The following is a 15,813-nucleotide window of genomic DNA, read 5'->3' as shown; positions in this document are numbered from 1 at the left end:
TTTAGAATTAATATGGCAGTTGAACACCAATGCAGGGCAGTATCCAGGTCTAAATGAAAGATGTTCTATTATGTGTATTCTGAAATTAAAAAGTCTTACTAGATAGGGTCTTATATATAGAATTCATGTAAAGTATGTATTAATTGTAGATAAGATCTTAAAAATTAACAATAGTAGGAATGAACATGGGTTTACCATGTCATTTTAGTATTTTAGATATTTGGCACTTTGTAGGTATTTTATGGCATATAAGAACATTTAGTATTGTTTCTTTTGTAGGGTTAGGGTTTGACTTTTGCATGTGGGTGTGTCTAAATGTGTTTGTGACACTTTTGTAGTCTTTACAAACTGTAGTTTCTATGAGTACTAGTTTTCAATTTGTTGTCAAGAAGAATGAAATGAGCTGATTAATTAATATTGGCTAATTATCTAACTAACTACTGCTCACTGACTACTTAAGAGCATGCTCTCGATGTTGTTTTTTTCTGAAGAAGTCACAGTATTTACTGTGATGAAAAGTGTTTCATCTTGGATTAAACTGCTTGTTCTTACGTTTTGTGTTTGGTGCCTTCCTTCCTGCAACCAGTTTTTACTCTCTGATGTAGTTATTCTTTTCTACTTCCATTTCACTTTCTTACCTGAGTCTGCTTTATTCCTCAATGTACTTGCAACATTTTTTTTAAACCTGCCTAGTAATTGTTCTCCCCCTAAGTTGCTTTGGCCTTCACTGTCTCATCATGCAAAAATATTTAATATTTAATTTTCCCTTGCACTCTTTGACCAGTGAAATGCTTCTCTGATCCTTGTTCAGGTAGAAGTTGTGAAGTATGATTATGGGTAGGGATTTTCCCAGAATATCCACAGTTTGCCTCATAATTTTGGTCTGTTCTCTTAGTAGCTCACAATTACTTGTGGGGAGCTTTGGTGGCTGGTGTGGGGGGAGGTGTGTTTTCATGTGTTGTTGGTCTCTGTGGTGTGATGTTTTGTTGTTAGGGGTGGGTTGTTAGAGTGGTGGTCTTGATAATTAGGTTCATAGGTTCATAGGTTGGTACTAGGCTATTTGGCCCTAGGGCCTATATAGGCCTAGCCAAATGGTACCCTGGCTTTTGCCACCCAAGAAAATTATTTTCCTATGCCCCTGTCAAGCAGAGCCACAGAAGTGATTCCCGGGGTGAATTTCCTATTTCCCGTCCAATCATCAAGATTTTTCTTGAAGAGTGCTAATGAGGAGCTTTGTTTGATATAGATAGATTGTTTGTTACAGAGCATGGGAAGTCTCTGGGACAGGACTCTATCCCTCCAGCATGTTCTGTTTATTGTGGTGGTGACAAGATTTAGGTCCCTAGAGCATGTAGCTTGGAGGGATTGGGAATTCTTTAAGTGGAGCATGTCCAACAGCTCTGGGTTTGACATAGCTTTGTATGTTAGGCAGAGATCGCCTCTGAGTAGGCGATATGCAACAGAGTAAAGCTGGAGTTTTTTGAGATGGTCTGCATAGGGCATCTGCTTGAGGCTGATAATCCTGTTTGTGAGGTATTTCTGTGGCCTTTCCAGTTGTTGTAGATGTCTTGTGAGGTACATACCAAAAGAGGAATTGTACTCTATAATGGGTCTAATGAGTGATGAGTAGAGGGGGACAATATCCTCTTTTTCCTGGATGAGAAACCTTTTGTGATGAGGTGTGTCATGTAGAAGGATTTTATGACTACTGTGGTGATGTGATTATCAAAGGGAGACTACTGTCCACCTGTGTCCCAAGGTCTTTTATCACACTTTCGGTGTTAAGTAGACTACCGCCTATGTGATAGTTCATGGGTACAGAGTTTTTACCAAAAGGGATGACAATGCACCTTTTGGCATTGAGCTTGAGGCCATGGCTTTGACACCAGGCATCTGTCTCAGTGAGGCCCTTTTGTAGGATGTCCACATCATTAGGAGTTTGGATTATGGCTCTTAGTTTGCAGTCATCTGTGAACTTTGTTAGCCAAAGACCTTCTGTGTTAGCCTGTACTTCAGAGAAGTAGATACCAAACAGGAGAGAACCTAGGCTTGAACCATGTGGTACTCCACTTGTCACTGTTATGAAGTTGGATTTAGAGTCTGCTACTTTCACAGTGTGGGTTCTGTCGGTGAGCCACTTGGCAACCCGTCTTGTGACATAAGGATTTATACCTAGTTTAGTGAGTTTATCTATAATTCCAGAGTAGGGGATGGTGTTGAAAGCCTTGGCGAGATCTAGATAGGCTGTGTGAACCACCTTACCCTCATCTACGGCTTTGGTGACCGCTTCAAAGAAGTCTGTCAGGTTTAGGAGACATGATCTGCCTTTCACAAACCCAAACTGGGTAAGCTCCAGAATTTGGAGATTACCAATGTCATGGTTTATAAGTTCCATGATGATACGTTCCATAGCCTTGCAGACCAGGCTAACGGGGTGGTAGTTCCTGGGGTCCGTGGTGCCTCCCCCTTTGTGGAGTGGGATAACCATTGCTGTGCACCATTCAGTGGGCACAAAGCCTGAGGTGAGGCTATGATTGAACATGGTACTTAGGAGGGGTGCGAGTTTGTTCTGTAGTTCATGTAGAACGCAGCCTGGGATGTTCTCAGGTCCCATGGATGCTGTGTTCTTGGGTTTGGAGAGTGTGTTTTTTACCTGTGCAGCCATGATTACAGGAACTTTGCATTCTTCCAGTATAGAGATGGGCCCTTTAGGGGATGAGAGAGGGGTAAAGTTAGCACTGAGCCCATCTGTCAGGATGTTGGCAGTATCAGTTTGTTCTGTATATTTAGTGCCATTGTGCTGTAACTCAGAGCAGATCTGAGTGTTGCCATTGAGATTCTTGACATAGCTATGAAATGCTTTGTGGTTGTCTTTAGAATCAGTGACAATTTTGTTTTCGTAACTAGCTTTGGAGGATATTATGAGGGATCTCGGCTTCTTACTGAGGCTGACCACGGAGTTCCTCCAATCATAGGATTTTACTCTTTTTTGCAACAGTTTCTTTCTTCTGTTGTAGAGTTTGTTTATGGCAGGAGACCACCATATTGGCTTCCTTTTTTTGGAGGATAGCATCTTGGTTCTGTTAAGGATTGCATGATCCATGCACTCGTGTAAGTGCTTATAAAGTGCAATTGTATAGGATTCAGCAGTCGCACCTCTATTTTCCGTCAGCATGGGTGTCGTGAATTTTGCCACTTCTGTCTTAAGAAGTGCGAAGTTGGCTTTGGAGAAATTTTTTACGGTGGTTTCCCTAATGGGGGGTGGATGTTGGATGTGGATGTCTAGGGTGATTTGCTTGTGGTCAGTACTGACCAATGAGGAATTGACCTCTGGTGTGGAACATCAGTTGCCCATGTTGGCAATGACCAGGTCTAGGATATTGCTGCCCCTGGTTGGGGTGTGGATAAGTTGATTCAAGGCATTGGAATTTATGAATTCCAGAAAACGTTGAGCACATGAGTTGGTACATGAGTAGTTTTTCCCACTTAATGGTGGGATAGTTGAAATCATCCCTTATTAGGGTGTTAGGTTGTACCCTAATATTTCCAGTGTATCATGAAATGAGGAGTGGAAATCCTGGGGCATGGTGGGGGATCTGTAGCAAGCTACAATCTGGATTGCGGTCTTGCCCATAGTTAGTTGCACTTGGATAATCTTGGATGCATTATGCTGAGCAACTAGCCTGGAGGTGTGGATATCCTTAATGAATATAGACACGCCTCCACCTTTAGTGCTTCTGTCCAGGTTAGGTGGCCGAAAGTTGTGGTATGAATTATAGCCTGGTAATGCAGGGGTGCTCTCTGGAGCCTTGAACCAGGTCTTTGTCACTGCACAGATGTCGTTGTTCTCCATTTTAAGGAGTACCTTGAGTGAGTACATTTTGAGATTTAGACTTCTAGCATTAAGTAGCATTACCCTCAGATTTTCCTTGCTTGTACCCGTTACAGTTGTGAATTTGTCATTTGAATCTTATCTAAAAAAAGGCAGTATAGGGTTGGCAAAAGCCTTAGCCAGTATCCAGAATCCTAAGGGTGACAGGTGCAGGCCATCTCTGGCAAAGCATTGTGGTTTGTCGACCATGTCATCTCAGGCAGACAGATACTGGATCCCCTTAGAATGACACCAGATGCTTAGCCAATTGTTGAAGTCAGTAATTTTGTCCTTGTACTGTGGTATCATTCTGGCTTATGGCAGGATGCTACTCAGGGCTAGGGTCATACCTGCCTGGGCTACAAGATCGGGCAGCTCCTCCATGTCTCTTTTCATGTAGTCCAGAGAGGTACATCTCAGGTCATTCACGCCAACATGGACAATGACAGAGCCATATTTGTACTTGTGGAGTGACCTGACTGGATCCTGGCACCTGAGAGGCATCTGACAGTAACTTTGTCCTTGTTTAGCCTGGTGAGTGGAACATCAGTGTGCCTGACTATAGAGTCACCTATGACTATAGTGTTGGGTATGTTGTTATACCTTATGGGCTGTGGTTGAGTGGCACACTGAGTTTGTGGGCTATGTGTCATTTGGGTTGTGTTGGGGGGTGGAGGTTGCTTGCATTTCTGCTTTGGAGGTCCCTGTTGCTTGGGTAGATCTTTTTTGAGAGCCTCCATGAATGTAGGGGAGTGTTTTGTGTTTCTATGTGTGTGTTTTGGTGGTGTAGGTTCTGAGGGACTATATGATGAGTGTGGTGTGGTGCAAGTGTTTACCTTCTCCTCTTGACTGTCTAGTCCAGTCTTGAGTGAAAAGAGCTTTGCTTCCAGTTTGGCTATATAAGTGCATCTCTCACAGGTTGTAGTGTTCGGTGGTAGGAGGAGAGGGTTGTCTGTGTACATGAGGCAATTGCTGCATTGCCCCAAGATGCCCAGATTCATCAGGTAGACAGGAGAAAACACCGGGAACTGACCCTTAGACATGCCTGGATAGGTGTTTATTTATTAAGTACTAAAAACTGTTTTCCTCTAGACAAGTGAGGAAAGTTGAGTGCTGTAGTAATTTGTAGCTTATTTAATGCTTACAATAAGCTCTGAACACGTGCTGAGCTCAAAGAAACAGATTTGAGTGCTGAAACTAGAAAACTGGCTAGTTCTAAGAAACAAAATTAAGCTAGAAGGTTTCCCTCCAACACAAAAAAGCTTGGGGCTCAGAAGCTTACAGTCCTGGATACAGCAAATCTGTATCTGGACTAGACGACTTACAGGAAAGGCAGGAAACTTAGAAAAGCTAGAGCCAAGCTTAGAAATTTTTTTTTTGTAAAGTAGAAAGGGGAAAGGAGGAGCAGAAACTAACTGGGTTGGCCTTCTCAAATGCTCTCCCTGGATTAGGTAGAATGAGGTAATGTCACTAGACTGGGAGGAGTTTCCCGATCAAATTTACAGTAGGGGAGGGTAATTGCAAAGCCACCAAGTATAAAGACAGGATGCCAATAGGGGGAGAGGGTGGGAAACAAAAATCAGAACAAACAAACCTAACCAGATGCTTAACAATTGTAGAAAATTTCTAGTTAATACCTCACACACAGTGAAGCTAGCTAGCAAAATATATGCAGACAATAAAAGTGCTATAAATAACTCAGAAATAAGCAAAAAACAGGATACATAATGTTATATATCACAGATTAGTTGGCTCAGAGCCCTTCCTCTGACTTCCTCCGATTAGCTCAGTGTGAAATGGCAGAAACACTCACAAGTTAACTTCTTAAGTAACAAAGCTGAAACCTGAAACAACTTTAAAAAAAGCTTGAAAGAACCAATGAGGTGCTTACTCCAAGGTGTAGTCCAGGCAACCCCAGTCAGCCAATGACCACAAACAATTCACTCTCACAGAAATGCTATACTGGCCTTGGCTAAGCTATGATGGCCTGGAACATGTATTCAGATACACAGCCTCTACTAACAAACAACTAGGCCCAAAACAAAAGCCTGAATATGGACAATGCTACACTACCAACACTACTTAGGTAGAAAAAACTGCAGAAATGTTTAAACAGATAAAGGATCAAGGAGTCTCTAGAGAATGCTTTTGAATGCAAACACGTTATATGATACACTCCTAGCAGGAAATCAGAACAAACAAACCCAACCAGATGCTTAACAATTGTTGAAAATGTTTAGTTAATACCTCACACAAAGTGAAACTAGCTAGCAAAGTATATGCAGACAATAAAAGTGCTGTAAATAACTCAGAAATAAGCAAAAAACAGGATACTTAATGTTATATATCACAGATTAGTTGGCTCAGAGCCCTTCCTCCGACTTCCTCTGATTAGCTCAGTATGAAATGGCTATGGAGGTTTGGCATGATTGTGTAGTGTTGGCGGTCTTGGCTGGTGACTTTCTTTCTCTGGTTTTGAGATGCAGGATGGCTTGTTTCATGGGTGTTGTGGGGAAAAAGGTGCTTGATTTCAGGTGTCAACTGTTGAGGAAGTGCTCAGTAGTGGTGGTGCAGTGGAGAGTGGTGGAGTTTGCCACCATTATGGTGTCCTGAAGAAAATGTGTGTGTGTTCCTTGTTGCAAGTTGCCCATGAAGAATGGCTGTCAGTTGCACATGCATTGTGGGGCATTAACTACCATGGGGGAGGGTGACAGCAAGGTATTGGCTTTCCATACTGAGCACAGATTTTTTTTGTAAGTCGTGGGATGGGAATATTAATTGCTCCTTTTCAGCTTATCATATCTCTCTGTAATGATTAAAAAAAAAAAAAAAATATATATATATATATATATATATATATATATATATATATATATATATATATATATAGATCTAGGACTAATTACCGAAGATAAGTTTCAACAAAACTGAAATGGTCGAGCACACTTTCATGAAAATGCTTTTTCACTGACAAAGCACTTTAGCGAAAGTCTGCTAAAAAAAAAATCATCATCATCGTCATCATCTTCTTTCAGCTGTTCCAGTTAGGGGTCGCCACAGCAAATCATCTGTTTCCATTTCTTCCTGTCCTCTGCATCTTGCTCTGTCACACCAACCACCTGCGTGTCCTCTCTCACCACATCCATAAATCTTATCTTAGGCCTTCCTCTTTTCCTGTTACCTGGTAGCTTCATCCTTAGCATCTTTTCCCCAATATACTCAGCATCCCTCCTCAGCACATGACCAAACCAATGTTATCTTGCCTCTCTGGCTTTGTCTCCAGACCTTCCAACCTGGGCTGACCCTCTAATATACTTATTCCTAATCCTGTCCACCCTCGTCACACCCAGTGCAAATCTTAGCATCTTTAACTCTGCCACATCCAGCTCTAACTCCTGCCTTTTTGTCAGTGCCACTGTATCCAACCCATATAACATAGCTGGTCTAACTACCGTCTTGTAGACCTTCCCTTTCACTCTTACTGGTACTCGTCTGTCACAAATCACTCCTGACACTCTTCTCCACCAACTCCATCCTGCCTGTACTCTCTTCTTCACCTCTCTTCCACACTCACCATTACTCTGAACTATTGATCCCAAGTATTTCAACTCATCCACCTTTGCCACGTCTACAAATTGCATCCTCACCATTACTCCTTCCCCCCTCTCATTCACACACATATATTCTTAGTCCTGCTGACCTTCATTCCTCTTCTCTCTAGAGCATATCTCCATCTCTCCAGGGTCTCATACACCTGTCCCCTACTCACTACAGATCACAATGTCATCTGCAAACATCATAGTCCACGGGGACTCCTGTTTAATCTCGTCTGTCAACCTGTCCATCACCATTGCAAATAAGAAAGGGCTCAGAGCTGATCCTTGATGTAATCCCACCACCAACTTATACACATCCATCACTTCCACGGCAGCCCTCACTGCTGTCACAATACCCTCGTATATATCCTGTACCACTCTAAAAAACGAAGACAAGATTTAAAAAAAAAAAAGATAACAATAATCACATTCATGCAGGGGGGCAAGCCCCCCTGCACCCCGCACTTTTATATTCTCATGCCAAGATCACACTACAGTGGGGAAAAGGGAATATTCCCTTATCCCCACTGTACCGCGATCTCAGCAAAAGTCATTTTCTCATGTTTTTTCTTTTTTTTTAGCTCATTTTCACGAAAGTGCTTTTTTGGTGAAAAAGCACTTCCGCAAAAATGTGCTCACCCGTTTCAGTTTTGTTGAAACATGTAGACAATCATTACTCTTAGACTTTTAGGAATTATGGCAGCCCTTCTTGATGGTTGTTTCTACTTAAGATGGTAAGTTAGTTGTCTAGCTGTTTGCCTCATAGCTTGGTCCTGTTGGGTTGTGGTTTTGTCTGGATTTCTTGCTCTAAGAGGTTAAGAGGTATGTGTGGAATGTGCTGCTGTTTGCCTCATATTTTGGCCATTTTTTTCATAAAATCGTGGTTATCTAGCAATATACTGGAAGTCTTTAAAGTTTGGTTAAAAAATGATCAATTTCAGATTTTCTATCTGTCAGAAAGTTCATGCTAATGCAATGCTATCTGTTAGCTCTTTCAGCTTGCTAATGGGTTGATAAAAATTGTCCCTGTTTTGAGCCTTTGGCCTACTTTCTTTATAGCTTTGTCCAGATTTTGTTTGTAAAGGATGAGAGGTATGGTGGAGGGCAAGAAATGTATTCTAACAACTTTATAGGCTTGTAATGGCAGTATTTAGGAGTTGTCCATTTTGCAATACTGCACGGCAGTTTGTGGCTAGGCTGCCTGAGAGTTTGCATGGTCTCCAGGGTTTTGGGCATGGTTTCAGTTGCTCCTCATACCATTTTGTCACCTAAAATTGTAGCCTTCAGGCAATTCATTAGGAAATCATGCAGGGTTAATTTCAGAAGATAACTGACAGGCATCAGAGTTTCAGACATAGCCTTTAACTTTTCATCCCCACAATGAGAAACACCAGCCCTCAGAATGTGGAGCAAATGGGAAAACGGTGGCACACATTAACAGCTTACTAACAACTTCAACTGGGAAGGTTATAAGATAGCTAAAATATGCTGGTGCATTCCTTGTATTGAGATACACTTGAGCTTGGAGCTCAGAATGAGGGAAATGTGCCTGTGCTGATGGTTGGTGGGTGGGGAGTGTTTGGAAAGAAGTGCTTGTACCATATCTTGGTACAAATTTTCGCAGAGCATCCAGATTGTGAAGTAGGTAGTTTGAGCGACTGAGTTAGGGAAATGGACTATCTGTTACATCATCTTCTTTTGGTATATGTGGTATGTGGGGCGGTAAAAGGTGGAACATTTTATGATGGCACTCTGATGGCTTTAATGGGAGGCTCTTGGGAAGGTTGAAATGTGATGGTTTTATTTGGAATAGTTTTTTTGATGAAATAGTGATTCGATTCTGTTTACCATTGATATCAGTTAAAATGTTAGCATGGAGTATGTGGTGGACTGTTTCGATATGGATCTTTGAGGAACATGAACTTTGTGTCCCCAGATGGGGAGAGTTCATTAGAATGGGGTCCACTTGAAAGGTATTGGTATGTGATGGAGGTATTTTGATCACTGGTAAGCATATTAAGTTACATTGCAGTGTACATGTTGCTGTTGCAGCTGATTACAGAACACAGCAGTACAAGGGAGAAGCTGTCATGGTTGCATTTTCTATCAGATGACTATGCAGTTTGTTTAAACTTTTAATTTGGGTAAGACTGATTGCACGGGTATACTCCTGTAGTACTTGCTTACAGAAATATCCTCAAGTCTGCTTGAAGAAATAAGTTAACTTGGCCCATATAGTGCTGTACAGGTTTTGTATAGAAATCACAAGGTGACCCAAGTATTTTGATATTTAAATTATCCCTCATATGCAGTGTTTATTTGTAACATACTCCAGTCAGTAGTTCACTTTGCATTCTGCATTTTGAATAGGTGCCATTTAAACGTAGTGGTTCAGTTATTGCTGTTGGTGGCATAAGACTGTTTCATGTTGCAGTATGTTTCTTTGCTGGCAGTACTCAATGTTAAGAAAGTTTTGGTTTATGTGTGTGCAGAGAATTTACAGTTTTCTTTTCTTTTGCAGATGGGGAAGTGCAGAGTAGTCATCAGGCGGTGGCCTGAAAGAAGTGGATTTGAAATATGATGGATTCTGATAAGATGGATGTTCCTGCTGCTGGAGTGGTGCACAATGAGTTTGCAGGTAATCCCACTTATGTGCTCAACAGTCAGTGCGGTTTGGGAGTAGCATGGGTACAGATGAGGATGAGGTATGTCAGGGGCTGTGTGAAGCAGGTTTGGGGTTGTCCACACATAGGGTGGAGTCACAGCACCAGGAGGGTGAGTCGCATTTTGTGGGCATGATAGATGGGTTTATGATATTTCAGGAGTTAGCAATGTTCTGCATTGGAGTTGGCAGCAATGGGTGGGGCTTTAAGACTAGGTGAAGGGTAGACAGAGTATTGCAAGGTATATGCGCGTGTGGGGATGTATGAGGAACTGGTTTCCATTGTTTAAGCAGATATCTGAATGTCCAAGCAAGGCATTGTTTCAGGGATTGTTATTGGATGCAGCCGTGGTTTGTCGATTTACCTGATGTGAAGGTTAAAAAAAAAGAAAAATTGAGGAGTGAAATTTTGGGACAAGGGGAGATTAGGGATGTCATGGAGCTCATTGGGGTCCTGAATTTTGCATATTATGGGGGAAATGGTTTTGGCTTGTTGCATGACAGGATGGAAGGATGTCTGGAGGAGGGATGGGCAGGATACGAGAGATGTTACTATTTGGATTTAGTTTCAGTTTGTCTGGCATTGACAGGTTAGTAGGAGAAGTTGTAGGGAAAACTAGTCATTTTCATTTGGACAATAGGGCAGTGGTATGAGTCCCTGCTGTTGTCAGGTGAGGTGTCATGTTGGTTGGGAATGATTAGATGTGGTAAAGGATTCTGGGGCAGCTTTTAATTGAAAGTGTAGGTTAGGGCATTACAAGGTTTGATAGTGTTACGACTGACAAGCTATGGATATTAACAAAATAGTTTTGTTGTGAGGGTTGGTGTTGGTAGATGAAGGTTCTTTGAGTTACCATCTGGGGGTACTCCCTTTAGGGATGTTTTGAATTCTTTGTGAGGATGGTGCTTGGTCAGCAAATGCTATGTTGGTCATCGGATGTTTTTGTTTCTAATAGTGGGTACGGTGATTGGATTATTATTAAATTGATTTGTTTGAAAGGAAATCTCATTTGGTCATTAACATAATCTTTGGGCAGTAAAAGGCTACTGCAGTTAGGCAGGATGGCATGCAATTGGGCTTCCTTTGTTGGATGGCATTGGGCTTTCTAGTGTTGGTGGTGCATTTGGCATGTAATGACCTGGGTATAATTACAAATATTCACAAGGGCATGGTTATTTGGTGTTGGAGTGGGATCACTGGTTTTAATTTCAGCTGTTTCGGCAATTGGTTGCTTTGGGTATTTATATAATATGGCTTTGGGATATTGATGACAGGGATTCAATTTGGTTCACTGAATATGGAGTACACTAAATGATATTTGACTTCAACCTTTTTAAAGTACAGTTTGGTTTCTTCTGGAAGGTTTTGTTGGAAAATTTTGGTATGAAGGAGGGTAATCAGCCTGGTCAGACTGGTGGGAGAGAAGAGGAGCAGGCCTGTCCTCTTCTGTTTTCCCACTGGTGTTGGATGTTAATTTCAATGAATTGGGAAATGAAAGTGAGTCATTGGACACTGCTTGATAAGTAAAAGTAAGTAAGTGCAGGTAAGGAAGCTGCTTATTTGGTTGGATTTTTAATTCAATAAGTGGGAAATGAAAGTGAGAAATGGGGCACTGCTTGATAAGTAAAATATTTTTTTCTGCATGAAATAAACATAAATTCTTGTAAGTGTGTAAGCAAACTACTATAGTGAGCTAAACTAATGTTGCTAATCTTGCAAGTTTGTTACTGAAATGATAATGTACTACAGTGAAATGGAAAGGCTGTAACTTTATTATTAAATCAAATGAAAATCTCAATGGCATTGTTTTTTCCTGTCATAACCTCAAATGAAACTAAAGTAGTAATCTAATACTGTGTTAATATTTAAACATTTTTTGCATTTCTGCACCTCTATAAACTTATTCTTAACTGTTGAACTTTCCACATTTTCTCTGTTACCCTCAGGTCCTAATATACTGTTCTGAGTGTAAATCTCCACCCACTGTCTTAACATATCCATTTATTTAGCTGATGTTATTTAATTTTTCAGTACTACTAAATGCTGCAAGGATTTATCCTTACTGCCTACAATTTTCTTGGATAAATAGTAAGAACTGTATCTGCATAAACTGTCACTAAGAATATTAAATTGATCTTTAGCATACTGTTTCATGGCATACAGCACTGTCTTTAATTCTGCTTGCTGAGCTGGCCTGTAATCTGATACCTCAGTTACTTATGTTTATTACTGTAATTGAATTGATCTAATTCTGGAAGTTACGTGTCTGTCCTTTATACAAGTTTAAGATAGGAGAATAACCTGTGACTTTAATGACATAATATTTATGATGCACACTTTTATTGTATGAGATCTCAACTTTTAACTGTACTGTCAGTTCTAAAATGTAGCATTTACTTTAAATTTTACATTCTGTAAACTAGCAACACATCATTTAATATCTGTGAATGCTTTTTTGTCTGTGTTTGTATCAAGATATTAGTTATGCATTGCAACACTAGCATAATACAAAGGTCTTAATGTCTGCTAAACAAAACAATAACACAAAAAATCATTTGCCAAATCTGTAACTGTAAACCCTTTATTCTGCAAATTAACTTGACTGTCATTTCTGGTATACCCTACACATACCCTACATAAATGCATACCGTTACCCTTTTTCTTCTCTCTCTGGCCACTCCCAATATGTCTTTTTTCAGCACTTCAGATGTGCCAACTGAACTTGAATGTATTTTGTCTTTAACCCATAAATCTGAATGTTCCTTTTAGTCAAATGTTAAAAAGTAATCAACATGCCTCTCTCCCAGCTTGTGCATCCACTCAATGCACAGGTCCCAATTCCTAGAGTGCTGTTCATTACCTGAAAAAAGCAAAAAGCATGCGTTAATGATGTAGATATAACATAGCTCCTTAAGTCTTTGTATCCACTCAGTGCACAGGGTCCAATTCATAGACTGCTCTTCATCACCTGAAAAAAGTAAAAAGTATGTAGGTATAAAATAACATTCAATAAAGACACCACGTCAAAGGACATTTGACAACCTTTATTAAACTTCCATAAACATAAAATTATTGAATGATATTTTAATTTATTGATCACAGAGTAAGCATCCATATAACCAATCACTAGGGCAGCATAACTTCCCACACCTTGACCACATAAGCAGCGTCCCCACCCCTGCTCGCTTACTTTTACTTATCAAGCAGCATCCCACTGCTCACTTTCTTTCCCCAACATCCATATAACTATTCACTAGGACAGCATAACTGCCCACACCCTGACCACATAAGCAGCATCCCCACCCCTGCTTGCTTACTTTTACTTATCAAGCAGCATCCCACTGCTCACTTTCTTTCCCCAACATCCATATAACCATTTACTAGGGCAGCATAACCTCACCCACCCTGACCAAATAAGAAGCGTCCTCACCTCCACTCGCTTAGTTTTACTCATCAAGCAGGGTTCTACTGCTCACTTTCTTTCCCCAACTCATTGAATTAAACATCCAACACTAGTGGGTAAACAGAAGAGGGACAAGCCTGCCCCTCTTCTCTGACAACCAGCCTGACACAGGCTGTTCCACCTCATCCCTCCAAAATCATCAGCAAATCCTCCAAAACAAAACTAAGTGTACATGAAAGAAGTCCAAACCAAAATCATTTAGGTGTACTCCATCCTCTCTGAACCAAACAGGATCCCTTTCACCGATATTTCAATGCCCTATCATATAATTATCCAAAGCAGCCAATTGCCTAAGTAGCCTGAAATTACATACTGATGAGCCCAATCCAAAGCCAAAATAACTGTGGTAGTACCTCCAAGCACACAATACACATACCTGGGTATAACCTTTTCAAAATAAACAGACCCTCACTTATTGTAACTACCATCCATAGCTTTAGAATTATGCTTAGATCGTTACCTGCCCAATGTACTACCAAGATGCTAAGGAGCTCAATGTCCCCCTAAATAGTGCAAACCCAACTGTGGGCCATCCAAACTAATTGCAATCCTCTGTTGTCAGCTAATGGATATAAGCACAACCAAAATGAGATTTCCTTTCCTAGAAAAGTACTTCAATAGTAAGCCAGTCACCATACCCAATTACCTGCTACAGTACAAGAAAGCACTTGATGACCAACAACCCACCATGTTAATGACTTCAATCGATATGCCTTTCCTTGCTAAAATCAATACCCTTCCAATGCACAAAGAGTAACTGAAAAGACCCTCTCCCAGAATACCCACCCATCATAAAGATATCCTTATTATATACCCAAACAAATTACACATCATCACCTTACCCCTTAGAGAGCAAAACAAAGTCCAGAGGACTCCCAACATGAGGACCACAGTAACCTCTAAGCTCAACCTCTCCCAGACACAACCACTCCTTCCTGTCCTTTCCTAATACTGGTCACCTATCCTTTCCACTGATCTGTTTAGATCTTTCCAAGCAAATATGCTCAGAGAAAGAAAACTGAAAATCCTGCCAAACTAACTACCAAAAGAAATCTGACATCCTAAGAAATCCATAATGCATCCATAAAATGATCATTAGTTACCAGAAGTACAGTCCAAGAAGTCTCCATTAACAACAGGGAATCCCCACAACAAAACCTTCAAACCTGGCTTGTCAATGGCAATCATCTAGCAATACTCACACTTCAACCTTACCCCAATCCTTCAACATACAACCCCAGTCACATAACCCTGCCACCAATATAACTATACTAATCACATCTAAATCCACCTTGACAGACTGAAAAACCTTACCTCCCAAGCCTGAATCCAATATTTCAACAACAATCCTTCCCACCAAACTCCTTCCTCCTCAAACAGCCACACACACAATTAAATAAAATCTTGCAATGCCTTACCATACACCTTCCTATAAAAAGGTGCCCAGGATTTTTGTATCACATATTAGATCATACCAACCTGACACTCCTCACCTGGTAACACCAGGGTTTGTGTCACTGCCCTGCTGTCCAAATGAAAGGTGATCCTTTTCCCTGCAACTTTGCCTTCGACACCAGCCAAACTAAAACTAACTCCAAACAGTTAAAATCCCTCTTCCACACATCCTTCCATCCTGCCAGCCAGTGAACCAAAAACTGTTTCCCCAAAAATATGCTCCATCCCCAAATTTGCTGCTGCATCTGTAAAAAATATCTCCTTGAACAACCCAATCTGCCTGCCAAAATGCCATACCATTAAATTATTAAACACAAACCTACCACAAAGCCAAATCAGCATGAACCAACTTATTAACTCTCACCCAATAATGTTTGAGAAAGTGAAGAAAATGGTGGGGCCACTAACCCAAAAAGTGACCCAGGTTAACTTTCCTAACATGCAAAATTCAGGAGCTCAAGGAGCTCCAACATATCTTTAATCTGCCCTTGTCCTTGGATTTCACTAACAGTCCTAACTCTCAAAGTAGCACAGGCCACCAAGCAACCCATCAGCACAACCTTGTCCAAGTGAGACTTAAACCTCACTACCATGCCAACAAAGACTAACCCAACCTCATGCTGCTGTGACTACACCCTTTTGTGGACAACCCCAAACTCCCCATAAACAAACCCCAAACCTGCTTCACCTTGCCCCTGATGTACCTCATCCTCAACTGTCCCCACACTACTCTACAACTGCACTAATTCTGACATGCCTAAATGA

This window comes from Protopterus annectens, chromosome 6.part0 (genome assembly GCF_019279795.1).
Source record: "Protopterus annectens isolate FY-2018-M chromosome 6.part0, PAN1.0, whole genome shotgun sequence".
Lineage (NCBI taxonomy): Eukaryota > Metazoa > Chordata > Ceratodontiformes > Protopteridae > Protopterus > Protopterus annectens.
This window is presented reverse-complemented; position numbering follows the sequence as displayed.